Below are 14,359 nucleotides of genomic sequence, written 5' to 3' on the forward strand. Positions count from 1 at the left end.
TTTCCCTTTAATATTTTACAAAGAAAATCTTTTATAAACCAGTAGAACTCTTACTGACTGTATAGAAAACAGAAAAAAGTTCTTTAAAACAAAAAGTAGAATATTTTAAGAAAAAAACAATTACATAAAGCACAGCCCTAATTTATAGAAAAAGCAGGCACTTAGATATATCACCTTTTTAAAAAGTACTTTTGTCCATGGACACTTTTTATTAGTGTTTAAACAATTTATTTGGATTTTTAAGCCACTTTGGGATCTGAAACATCTCTTTGCTTTTAGAGTGGTTCTAGAGGAACGTTCTTTAGTATTTCTCAGAACTAAAACAAATAAACGAAATGTTCTATAAAGTGATATAGCTTAATTTTGAGTGTATTTTAAATTTGACAGAACTCAGCTTTATTTGATTTAAATCACATTGTCTTGGGAACATGCCTGTGCATATGGCCTCCTCCTCCTCCCTCCCATCTGGCACCCGTGGTGTCCTGCTCTCTTCCTAGACTCAGACAGAATCAGGGACTCAGACTTCCGTTAAAATGACCACAGTGTACTTTATTTAATGATTTTGGTACCTTGTGTTGCAATAAAATAAAAAAAAAAATCTACAAAATCCAAATATATAAAATTTCAAGTTTTCTTTTTTTTTTTAAGTTTTACAAGAAAAATCATGGAACCAAGGAAATTTGTTCATTATGAAGTACTACTTTCCACTTCATTTCATCACAAATTGCAACTTACTTAACAGACCAAAATACTATGGTACTGTAGTACATCAAATACTCCACACACTGTGCTTTGAACTAGGGCACTTGGGGGTCACTGCTTGGGGACAGTGGCCTCCTGCCAATAAAGACACGCTTACAATCCGAACTCTAAAGCGATGTTTGGATACATGGAATTTGAATATATATATTTACAGGAAGGAAACAAATTTAATAACTAGTTTAATTCTTCATTTCAAATAAAATTCCAAATACATTTGTACAGTGTTTACAAAGTAAAAGCACAAGAACTGCCAAGGTGATGATTTGGGTCCAGGCACTGTGCTCGTACTTGGGGGAATGTCCACGTTGTTCCCTACACACACACACACACACACACACACACACACACACACACACAGGCACACACAGGATCTCTCAGATCTTATTTCTGTAACAAAGAGGGAAGCACAGGAATGGCAATTTTGCACAATCAGAATGTCATGCAGATAGTTGACAACAGGGAACTGAGAAATTATCGGTCCATTCTCTTCAGTTTGCTGTTCACCTGCCACCTGTTACATATATTTTTTTTCAGAGATAGATTTAAAACAAACAAACAAAAAATTGAATGGGGAAAGGAACACAGAATGTTTAAGGCAAATTAAGCAAATATAGAGCAGCTTCTCTTGGTGTTGAGTGGAAATGAGGATTTTACCCCAAACCAAACTTAGAAACAAACAAACAAAATTAAATACAACCTCCTGAGGTTGGGTGGCTTATGTCATGTACAAATTTTTGAAAATTGCTTTGCACCAAGTATCCTTTTGAAATTTTAAATGAAAGACTTGGTTACAAAGTGCATGATTTCATGTTTCTAAATAAAACAACAGTAGCTGAGGTAGTTAGATGTGAAACTTATTTACTTAAAGTAACTGGAGAATGAAGAACATATGTCAGTAGCAAAAAATCCTTGCCATTTGGAAGTAGGTTTATATTGTGCAGTGGTTTAGTGCTGAGCAAAATGCTTCTATTTTTCTGTTAGATGTTATTAATTAAACCAGAATATTAGTGGTAGCAGTATTTGTTTCCAATCTGCTCAGTAGGATGTCAGTATAGATACAGTTGGTATCCTTAGTCATCTCGTTTATAACTAATGGTTATAGCATTTCTGCATTGAAGCTTTATGTAAAACAGCATTAATTATCATTACTATAAACTCCAATCCAAACTGTAAGAAGAATTTAGTAAAACCTGAGAAAAGAATCCACAAGAAGGATGGGAAGGATGATTTTTCTCTCGCTTTAACAACTATTTTGTCTTAGTCCTAAATTCAATGTACTATTTGGTTTCAAAGAGGGAAGGAAACTGGGGCTTATTTGTTGCTCTCTTTGTTTGGGGAACGGGAAAAACATAGTTTGCATATGCTTCGCTGTATCTCTCTTTGGCTACTGAGCTGTCCGGCCACTGGGAGTAAAAGCAGAAACTATTTAGGAGAGGCAAGGTTCTTACCCATGGGTAATTACAGCCTCCTTCTCCCTGTCCCTTTTGCCAGAAAAAGGCTTCAGGCGATACCTTTCAATAAGCAATTGACCAAAAGATTCATTCTTTTCTTTGTCTCCTACCACCTAGATATGAAAGGAGTTTTGTGATAATAATATGTCAATGATATGGACAGATATAAATTAGTTGGGAGACATTTCTTTGGAGCAAAAGAAAACTTCTGTGTGTTTTCTATCCTTTGTTTATGGAATAGAAATCTAACCAAAGTAGCCATGAAAAAGTTGACAACCACATTACAAAGCATCACAGATGTGATGTTTGCAGAAGGACTGGTCCATACCAGTATCATCACATATACTTTTGCCCAATTCTAGCTTTTCTAAAATGAATCTCTTATTTTCAGGGAGGGCTCTGGATAGTTTCATGTGGTCTGGAAAGCTGTGAAGGGCTCAGGTCCCCTTTCTCCATGATTAGACGTATAGCTTATTTCTAAGTTACACGTTGTCTCCACTTGTCTTTTCATCTGTTTGGTGAAGAATCTAGCATTTCAAAGAGATGTCCAGCTCCAACAGTGAGGATTCTGTTTTGTACCTTTGTGGGGAAATCTCCCCATGACATCTTCTCCCACTGCCTTCCTCCCATCCTGCCCAACTCACCCGAGAAGCTGCCACCTTCTAACTCAGGCCCCTGTGTCTAGTCCAAGAAGGCAACTTCACTTTTCTTGTGCAAAATAAAAGCACAGATATTTCCCTTCCTAGAAAAAAGGATATTCTACTGTACTTTTGGGTGGAAAAGTATTGATACTAGGAACTAAAAAAAAAAAAAAACCAGGACAATCGAAATTATTCTTTGACTCATTACTCTACTCATGTTATTAGTCTTTGAACACAATACTTAAGTCCTGTGTGGTAGCACAAGCCTTTTTTTTTTTTGGAGAAGGTAATTGCCTAGATCAAATTCATACTTCAGAAAGCTTAATACCACGCATTAGAAATGCTTAACCACTTTGAAATTTTAAGGCTTTGATATACCACTGCCAACTAGATTTTAGAATCCAGAAGAGATTATATTGAACATGTACATTATGTCAGCTCCAAGCACAATATGATTTCAAACCCACTTCTCAAGGTAAACTTGCTAAAACTCTATTTCCATATTTTTAAGAGTGTGCAAACTTTTTTGCAAAGGAATATAACTATTAAATAAGGGCACAATGATAGCATTTATGTACAAACCTTTGCCTCCTGAAGCCACATCATTAAAACATTATTTGCATTGTTAGTGTAGTTTTATGGGTGTATTCCTACTTCACGATATTGCCTCTACGTCTCAAAAATTACAAATATTTATAAACCAAAGTCATGTTATTTAGCATTCATTCTTAACAGGACTAAATCTTTAAGTAAGAGAAAATGTCACCTTTGGGGAAGTTGTACAGGATATCCTCTGAGGTTATTTTCCCGCCATCTACTTTATCCTTTAGCAATATTCTTATCCATGCATATGTAAGCATACGTATATCGATAATAGAGCTGAAGCCCTTGTGTAAACACTTCTCTGAAATATTTCAAATGTATTTATAATGGGAAGATGAATCAATTCAGGAGTGCCAGGCATAAATAAGGCTTTATATTCTTTTATTGGGTTGTAAAGGGAGAGATGTGTCATCTTAGGGAGGAAAAGGAAACTCAATGCAAATAACACAAGTCTAATCTCAATAATATCTGCTGAAAATTCCAACCCCAACCCCAGTGATGGATTTTAGAACCCCACTTGGCAATCATTAGCATGGAACTGGGGTATCATGCATGTGTTCTGGAAAATGTGGCTTGGGATCAGGCATGCAAACTCCTTAGACATCAGAAGGAGCCTAGTTTTCTGGATGCATTTTAATAAACATTTAGTAAACTTCAGTTTGGCTAAGAGGAAAATCGTCAATCTATATGAAGCTTCTCAATGTCTGCATGAAAGGAGTTAATTTTCTCATTAAAAAGCTAATAATGAAAGAAAATTCCACATACACCTTTGAAGAAAAAGTGTGACTTTTATGAAGTGACGGGGAACTGTTGTATTCTTTGCCTGGTGAGTTATTGCTGTTGTGTTCTTCCAATGACACCTACTGCCACCGTAGCCTGTCCCCCTTGCCGCGCCCAGCTCTGGTTTGTGTTAGTGCTGCTTACCAAGAGTGACAGTGCTTTCTAACCTAAAAGTGCGTTACTAACTCTAATTAATCTTCACACAACACCCCCATGAGGTAGGTAAATAAACATTATCTCTCTTTTACGTATGGAAAAAATGAGGCCTAGGGTGAGTTTCTGAGGCTGAAGAGTTGGACCAGGGATTAAGACTCAGGTGTGCACAGACTCCTAGTCCCTTTGCTGCAATTGCTGGGCCATAGCCCACCATGTCCCTGTATCCATATATCCCGCAGTGTAAAGGGATATCGTTTTGTAGAATATATTTAAGTCTATTTAGAACAGTCACTGTATTCAACACAAGGATTTTTGGTTTTCTACTGAATCATAAATTCCATTCAGTTATCACATAACCAAGGATAACTGAAAACAATGACTAATGTTTTGCCAATTGATTGTCTCTTCTTTGTTACTAATTCAACTAAACATCCTGTCAATAACAGAAAAGTAAAAAGATCTGGAATGGGATTTAGTGAAGTAAAAATCTCAAGGAAAAAGAAAAGCAAAATCAAGTTGGGGCTGGTACAGAGATGGGCAGTTGAAGCTGGTTTTGGAGGTTTTCACAGGTGCTCACGTCGCTACCATGATCTTCCCTCCTAGGAGGGGTCACAAAGCACAGTCAGCACCGAGCGATGTCATCGTGGGGTGTGGAGACTGTGCTGCACAAGGTGCAGTATCTATTTGCTTTCAGGGAAAATGTTGTGTTTGAGTGAGGCAGGAACCCAACAAGGAGCTTCACTGCCTACGCCATGAAGTCCTTCTAACTTGGCACTGAATGTTGAATTTGACATAATTAAAACGTTACGTAAGACCTTTCAAAACATTTAGATTTTCTCTGGCAATGCCTTCAATATCTCTGCGTAGCTGATACCATTCAGTGCCCTGTGTGCCTGTGTAGAGCCAATGATTTGTAGCAAGTTCCACAACATAAATGCTCTTAAAAAAATTGGTCTGAATAGCTTGTCTGTTTTTCTGCCAAACTTCAGATAGGTAAATGAGGTAAACACAAAATTTGAAGAAATATGCATGCCTACCAACCCAGGCCAAATCAGAGGAAACACAAGGTCAACTTCCTAATGTTACAAGGAAGAAACGTCTACAAATAATCACAAATACAACAGTTGGTACAAACATCTCAGACTTTCCTTCCAGGAAGTGAATTTCCCTTTGATGTCAACTTTTTCTTTTTTTTTTTTCTAGGAATTTTAACAATGACTAGAAAGAAAACACTAATACTACAATATTCATGATAATCAGTTGGTGTTTGGCAATCAGAATGACATCAACAAACCAAACCAAAAAAACTATGTACATACAGTATTTTGTTTGATTTGGGAAAAATAGGTTTTACTTCTATCGACACCATAAAATTCACTGTGAAATAATTGCATCAAGCAGTTTGAACCATTTTCAGGCTTAAAAGGCATAATAAGGAATGCTTAAAATTAAGACTTCTATTTGAAGAATAAAAAGTTAACATATCTGTATTTCCCTCGAACCATTTCTTCAAGTAGACTTTGTGAATGACTTATATAAACAACTGAAGAGCAATGATGAATTATAAAAGATGGCAAAGGTTGAATAAAAAGTTTCTTGCCTGTAAGGGACTGAGTAGAAGGCCTTTGGAACGGCCACTCTGAGGGAGGTCGTGCGTGGTCACGTCTAGATCACCCAGGACAGCCTACCAAACCTCTTCCATTCACGCATTTGCCAAAAGCAAATAAAAATCAACATTTGCTCTGGTTATTATTTCTCTTTGCACAACAAAGAGACTCTTAGCAGCAGAATATCACCAGCAATCACTGCACAAGAAAGTTATACTCTGTTACCTATGACCTGAGCAGTTTGTCTATCTAGACAATACCAACCAGACGAAAAACTGTATACTTCAAACATCTGAACTTTCCTAAATACCCAGATGTTTGATATCATGAAGACCAAATTTACCACTTGAGTGACCTACTTCTTCTCTATTCATTGGGATATTTGCAGTCATGTGGACAGTCTTTTATTTTTTAATAATGCCATAATGTCTACTTTGGTTTAGTCAAGATGGTTCAGCAATCATCTGGAAAATTCAGATATCAAAAGCCCCCAAATGAAAAGAAATGTAGTCATGAGGAAAAAATCAGAGCTTTAGGGCTGTCAATGGTCCAGTGGTTTTGTCTACTTTGAAAAATTGCTTAACTGTCCATTTTTTTCCACCTCCATTATTCTGAAAATTATTCCCACAAGAATTATTTTTCCAATTTGGGAATAGATACACAGACTAGGTGACTGGCAGAATCAGGACCCAAAAATATGTCTAAAAGATTCTAATCCTTGTAAACCTGGTTTAGTGTGTGTGAACACAGAGGCTTGCATGACGTCATGACATATTTACAATGGGATGATGAGTAAGGCCATGGTTACCCTGAATCTCATTGCTGTTAAAAGGAGGGATAGTTAAACGGTTCATATTCCACAAGCAAGAGTGACTTGCAACACCTTATAATATCTTATTTTAGAATCCGTCAGAAGCTCTTGGTGTGCAGAGCACGTAGGGGCCAGTCAGGGGAGAACTATCACAGGACGGGAGTTCCCTTAATGAGAGAGTCAGTCTCAGACATGATGTCACCAACATCTCCTTCACCCTCCCACTCTCATCAGGCCTTGACCTTCTATAAGGGGACATGTCTGTTATAGTTACAGACTGGCAATGATTGCCTTGAATTTCTGCTCTTCAAAAGGCAAATACTCCTGATGAGCCACAGACAGCGTTTCCCTTCGATCATCACACTTGGCCACCTACATTAATAGAAACACTGTGTCCCAACACCCAGTACCTCCAGGGTCACTCTTACCCATGGGCCTTGCTTAAGAGGACTGTTTATTGCTCCTATGTCCCCCCAGTCAACCAACTCATTGTATGTTACAGGGTATCTTTGTGCCTGTTTGGGCTCTGCAGTTCAGGAAATGAACATTTTCTTTGACTTGCTACTTTTCATTGCCTAGCAATTATAAATAAGCCACATGGTGATGGACCACTTTCCTACCATTCAGTTTCAGTTCTTGTGCAGAGACCTCGCTCTGAAGGGTGACTTGCCGAGATACTCATGCTGATAGCTGGGAATATCACTCAGTAGCGCTTGAGACATCCTGGCCATGACCACCAAGATGATTGCTTAGGAGGGAGAAAGATCTCTGAAAAACAAGAAAAGTAGGCCTGCTTCTACCTCTCTTTATTTTTCTTCTAGATTGCTTATTGGATGAATCTGATGACTTCCACTCATTCATCTAGGGCTCTGTAAATTATTATACTGAAAGATTAGACAGAAAACTTTAAAAGAACATATCGAGGCCTCATTCTCTTGCATACTCTTGAAACTATGATCTGATAACTTCATTCTTACCTTGCAGCTCAAACTTTTCCTTGAAAAAACAGAAGCAAGGGGGAAAGGACCATGTTCTAAATTACGAGACTACCTGTTTACTTCTAAGTGAAAATTTAGGCATTAAGACTATCAGATTGGTGATCTTCGAGCTTGTAATCAAGCTTTCGCAGGATCTGAAAAGCAACAGATGGCTGATTCCACACAGAAATGGATCTCAGTTTGGAACTGATAATGTCACTACCCGGGAAGGCAGGAATCAAATTATTCAATAGCTATATCCATGTAGATTTTACCTCTGAAATTGAATTATAGACTCAACTTTTACAAATTGGTAATTACAATGCTGGCAATGGTTGTCTCAAGAAATGAAGAAAAAGCAGCAACTCTACTCAGGCAGGACAATTAATAAACAGATGCCAGTGACATTTTTTTCATTTCCAAACATGTGGATTTGAATCCATTTAAAGCACATCTCCATAACCCAGTACCCATCCTCTGAGCCATGCAAGCCCCTGGGAATTTTTTTCTTTTTTTTCAAAGCAGCGCTTACTGGCAAAAACAAATGAAGCAGATGAATATTCTTAGCGTGAATGATGAGAACCAGGTAGCAGGAATTCATTAGCGCTGTGCTTCATGGAGGTCTTTCTCTCCAGGCCTGGGCACGTGGCGGCACTTCGCTGAACGAAGCGCTCCTTTTCCACTAACTGATTAAGGTTCCCTTGCAGGAGCTTGGTTACAATGTTACAAGTCAAGACTTTGCACGATTAAAGTGTCTGTTGAATTAATTAACTGCAAATCACTTCCAGTAAAGCTTGACAAGCTCCAAGATGTTTCTGTAAAAGAAGAAGGCAATCGATAGCATCAGCAATATGCAGCTTTGTGATAGCTGAGTCTGTATTTCTGAGCGTGACGGCTCACGGCCGCCTTTCCCCTTGTTGTGTCAGAGGAATTTCTTTCTTTTCACGGAGTACCAAGCCTCTGATTCAGACCAAGGAAAATGTTTCACCCCAGGCTTTTGAAACATGCTACAGAAATCCACTTCCTCTTTTATGATGAGACATGAGAAAGGTTAATAAGAGAAGTTGAATATTTTGGTTTTTTGAAAGAATGGTATTCTTTCACTAGCTGAGGGTTCTCCTTTGGTTACATGATGGTGTGCTATTGCTCCCAATTGGAAAAGAATAAAAAATCACACAGGGTTCAATAGAAAACCAAAGGTTAATTGCTAAGTGAATGGAGCCATATCCAACATGCTCAAACACAAGTGCTCATTTTCCAGACTCACAATGGATTTAAATGCTGGTGTTTGGTTAAGACAATGGCTGTAATCAAAATGGGAATTTCGTACAATGATAGAAACTCAAAATATATTTTCAGCACACGTAGAGGTATTTTAAAGCTTACCGATAAATGAATTAATTTGAAATAATTAAAATTGTTGATTTGATACAATGTCAGACCAGAATGCCACTAGAACAGGTAAATTAAATTAGCTTAAACACAACATCACCATTTGTTAATATTTGTGGCACTTCATTTAAATGAAGTAAAAATTTGATTAATTCCATTTTAATGCAAATCAAGCAATGGAGAGAAAAGAGGGCCAACCTGCTTAATTTGTGGATGGAAGTATAATAAAAACACAAAACCTTATACTTTTGGAAATTCTTATAATAGAGTAGGTGACAGGCTTCAATTAGTATTGAAGAGAAAATCTTGTGTTGGTAATGTGCCGATATATTTTCTTATTCTTTTGATTAATTAGTTTTGCTGTTGATTAGTTTTGTTAAACATGATCTTTGCTCAGCAAATATCATATCAGTAACTACATACTGCTTCTTGTCTGTTGCAATAACTAAAAAAGCAATAGTTGTAGTAATGAATGTGGTCATGGTGGCATGAACCTGGAAATCATGGTACAGACCTAGCAACATTATTAGGTCAACTCTTTTATTAATGCTTACTGAGACTCACTAAGGAATTCTTTGAGTTATTCTGTGCTTGTAAAAATTAATATGCTTTCTTCTCTCTTTCCTTTTATTTCATAGAGGGCCAATGGGCTTATACATTCCATGATCAGAATTATTTCACTTATAGAAAATTAGTTATGCAAGTTAACAATGATCTTTAACAATCTCCTCCTCACATTGGGAAGCCAATCACCCTGGGCCGTATTGCAGGAGTGACTCAGATTGGGTATAATGCCAGTATGAGTACCCACAAGGGCCTGGGGCTGGCTGTCCCGAGCCCTGAAATGTAACGTAGCACCGTGCTACCCCCTGGGCATTGCAGGTAAGGCTGTAGAACAATCTCCTGGGTTGCAATAGCTGAGCTTTATAACTGGAAATTTGTTATTCTTAAATGACTAGTATGCTGGAGAGATACAGTATGTGCTAATGAAGGAGGCTTTCCTGGAAATCAGAGACGTAGTCTATTGGAAAATTCTTCACTTTGGAGGCTCTCTAATTTCATGGCTTTTCTTGAAAGGAGTTCTAAGGAATTATTTCCAAAGTTTTTTCAGAAATGATTATTTTGAGCCAAATACTATGTGCCAGGAGAGTATTTCAATTTTTGTTTTGTTTTGTGACTATGATTTAAATATATCTGGTGTCAGAGAATCAAAAAAACAAATTATAAAATTGCTTTTCTCTTTATAGGCAGTCATTTAGTGCTAATTTATCTTTGTATTTATATCATCACTTTATGTTTGTCATCATGCATGGTAATTGTTTAATGTGAGGCTTACATAATAGGCTTACATGATACATATAGGCTGTATAATGGCATTTTGGTCAACGACAGACCACATATACAATGGTGGTCCCAGAAGACTATTATTATTATTATTTTTAGAGACAGGGTCTCACTCTTGCTCAGGCTGGTCTTGAACTCCTGAGCTCAAGCAATCCTCCTGCCTTGGCCTCCCAGAGTGCTAAGATTACAGGCATGAGCCACCATGTCTGGCCTCCATAAGATTATAATACTGCATTTTCCCTGTACCTTTTCTATGTTTAGATATATGTAGATATACAAATACTTATCATGGTGTTACAATTGCCTACAGTGTCAATACAGTAACATGCTGTGTAGGTTTGTAGCCTAGGAGCAGCAGGCTCTGCCACATAGCTTAGGTGTACGAGGCTATGCCATCTAGGTTTGTGTAAGTGAAGCCTATTAGTCCACGTAATAATGAAATTGCCCGAACAATGTATTTTTCAGAATATATCCCCATCTTTAAGTGACACATGACTATTCAGTCTTAGAAAAGCTTATGTTTCTTTCTTGCTTTAATATAGAATTAAATATAGATATGGAGAAGAGAAAGAGCAATGTGATGGAATAGAAAAGAGTTAAAGTTAGAAACTCTGATTCTGCTACTCATAACCAAACTGTGAGCTACTCAAATGCAAGAATCCTTTTGTGCTTGACCGTGCATTTCCTGGCAGTACTAGTCGTAGAGGTCATACTTGTCGAAAAAATGGCTCAGGGAATCAAAAGTATAAAGTGTAATCCTGATTAGAAAAATTACCTGCTCTCTTTGAATCTCAGTTGTCTCATCTATAAAACAAGAGTGATGAAGTAACACTTAGATTTCTTTTACATGCTTTTTTTCTATAAAAATTAGTGACTTCTAATTTAAGATAGGCTCGTAAAGATCTGCTTAAATCAAATCAAATCAAATTAGGAAGATAGATGATTGCTTGCATTTTAATACTTTACGTTCAGATTGATCATTGAAGATTTTTTTTTTAAATAAACACCAGGGATGAGAACATTTTTGGTTTATTATTGGCTACGTTTTTAGCATTAATTCAAACAACACGCACACAGCTTACTGTGCAACAACATTGCTGAATGGGAACATCTTGTAGACCTTCAGACATGCTACATCTAAAGTGATAAGGGAAAGAGCACATTGATTATTTTATAATTCAATTCAACAAATATTTGGTAAACACTTGCAATAGTCTTTGCATCTAACTCTTCAATCTAAGATAAGGTCCCTAGACTTACATAATGGTTCATGTTAATGGTTTAATAATCCTCTTAAATATTAAATTTGGTGACCTGTGAGAGGTTAAATAAAATTTCAGGAAAAATTATGGCAATTGAACAGAATTACCTTATAATATGAAAATAACGTCACTTGAAAGACTTGCTAGATTTGTCTCTCTTCTTTCCTTCCTTCCTTCCTTCCTTTTTCTCTCTTTCTCTCTCTCTCTCTGTCTCATCAGAATGCCAAAGTAAGTAGTGGGGTTTAGTTATTTTTCAGTCTGCCTAACTGTATGACAGTAGTATACAATATAGAATACAAAAGAAGATAACATCAAATGAATTTATCTTTATCACTTAATTTAGTGCAGAGTAGAACAATGGAGTGGGGACAGTTGCCTGGAATGGAAGAATAGCATTTATCTGCTTACTGTGAATTAGAGAGTTGAAGTACAGTTCAGTAATAGGCGATAGAGACTTTCATTTCTCATCATTGACTTTTTAATTTTTAACTGTTCATTTTGAAAGACATCTTTGACTTTTAAATGAAAATTTCTTGGAGAAATTTGATCATCAGATCATGACTCTATTTCTCTTGAGGACTTGTCAAATCAGGAATAGATTTTGGTGGGAATATTCCTTGGTCTTCTAGAAGGAATTGCAGTTGTTAAAAGCTGTGCTCAACTCTCAGCTCCATTGTTTCCTAGCTGTGGTACCCCTGACAAGTGGCTCGACATCTCTGAGCTGCAGTTTTATCACAACTCATAGATGATCACGAGGACTCAATGAGACCACATAGATAAAGCTCTCAGCCCAGCACTAGGCACACAATAAACTTTCAAAAGTGGTGAGCTACTATCAATATGGGAAATGGAACCGCTAGAAAACCTAAAGGAAGATAAAATAACCAAAGCGAAAATTTGACTTAGGCCGTTTGTTTCTGACTTAAGCTATGGCAGTATAGTATGAAAACATTTCAGCAAAATGGTTAGACATTTCAGGAACATTAAGCCTTCCCTTATTTAGCAGAGCACAGGCCTCAAGTTTGACTGAAGTTTTACATTTCTAGGCTAGATCACGGCATGCAATGTAACAAAAGTCTGATACTTTCTTCCCTGTGGAATCTTGAGAAAGAGCTTCAAATGGATGGTGAAACAACACGACACCTCAGACACTCTAGGGAGAATTTCTAAACCCCTCCTTTCTGTGGGCAAATGGCAGTTTGGCACTTCCTCCATGTGGCTTTCTGCTGTCAGAGCAGGCTGCTTGCGAGCCAGCCTGATTGCTGCAATTAGCGAAATTAAATGGCTCATTATGTTTTTATACAATTCCACCCACATTCTGCAGTTTCACTTTAGAATGAGTAATGACACTATGGAGGCTGTCCATGGAGAGTCTTTCCACGTGACCATTTAGGACAGCAACTGGACAGGACATACATCGACAGAGAAAGCTCTGCAGTGGCCAGGCGTGGCCCTACAGGCAGCTGAACGAGGGAAGGAGATGCCACCCAAATGCTCAGAGCATCTCATGGCCTGATACAGGTCCACACGAGAGTCTCAGGCAGGTGGGGATAAAGCGAAATTGCCCATCCTTTGCCATTTTGAAACACTTGAGCATCGGGTGCGAGACGGAGTGGCACGCGTCACAGGCTGGCAGAGGCAATCATTTTGATTGTTTTCAAAAGTGACATTGGGTTGCTGAGATAAAGGAATGTTGATCTGCATCCATCACCGAAATTACAGAAATGACCACCCAGTCCTGCTGTGTTTTCACTGCGTACCTCAACCGTCCCCCGAGCTATATTCTGAAAGACAGGCTGAGCTATTTTTAAAAAGGCTTTAAGGAATTCTCCTTAGAAACATAAAAGTGCAGGCATCTCATCCAAGCTTTATATAGAAACAGCAATGGCTAATGGCAAAGACGTGTGGAAAACGCAAGGGAGCATATATTTAGTCTAGAAAATGGTTCATTAGAAACAAAATCTCTGGATTCTTGTCTAAACATTGTGTCAGAACTTGCTTCCACTCAATGGCATTTGGTACATTTAAAAGCAAATGTGTAACCTTACACAATCCTGGTAAGGACATCAGAGGTTTTCTTTACTCAATCCAATCTGTTCAGAGAAAGAAACTTTGAAATGACATAAAACTATTTTATTCAGCTGCTTAAAAGATGAGATCCTTAAGGAGTGCTAAAGCTCATCCAAGCTAAGAGGCACTGAATTCTATCTAGATATTTCCAACCGAAGTTCACATTGTGCTGCTTTCTTACAGACATGGAAAGTAGGCTTGGGTTGATTTTGAAAAAGGAGTGGGAACAAGCTTCTTATCTAAAAGTTCACGTGTCAAAAACATACCACTTTATATGTATGTATTAAAGGGCAGTATATCTTTTATCTTTTTCTGTTACTTTATTGGGAAAGTGTGTATGTGTGTGTTTGTGTGTATATATACACACATACACGTAATATACACACACATATATATTTATATGTGCATACATTTAAAACAGTCATGGAGATTTCATTTATTCCCATTCACTTTTAATTGGTCAGCACAATTACTTCATTTATTCATAGAGCAAAATAAATTGG

Source organism: Propithecus coquereli, unplaced genomic scaffold (genome assembly GCF_000956105.1).
Source record: "Propithecus coquereli isolate 6110/MARCELLA unplaced genomic scaffold, Pcoq_1.0 Scaffold71, whole genome shotgun sequence".
In the NCBI taxonomy this organism is placed as follows: Eukaryota; Metazoa; Chordata; class Mammalia; order Primates; family Indriidae; genus Propithecus; species Propithecus coquereli.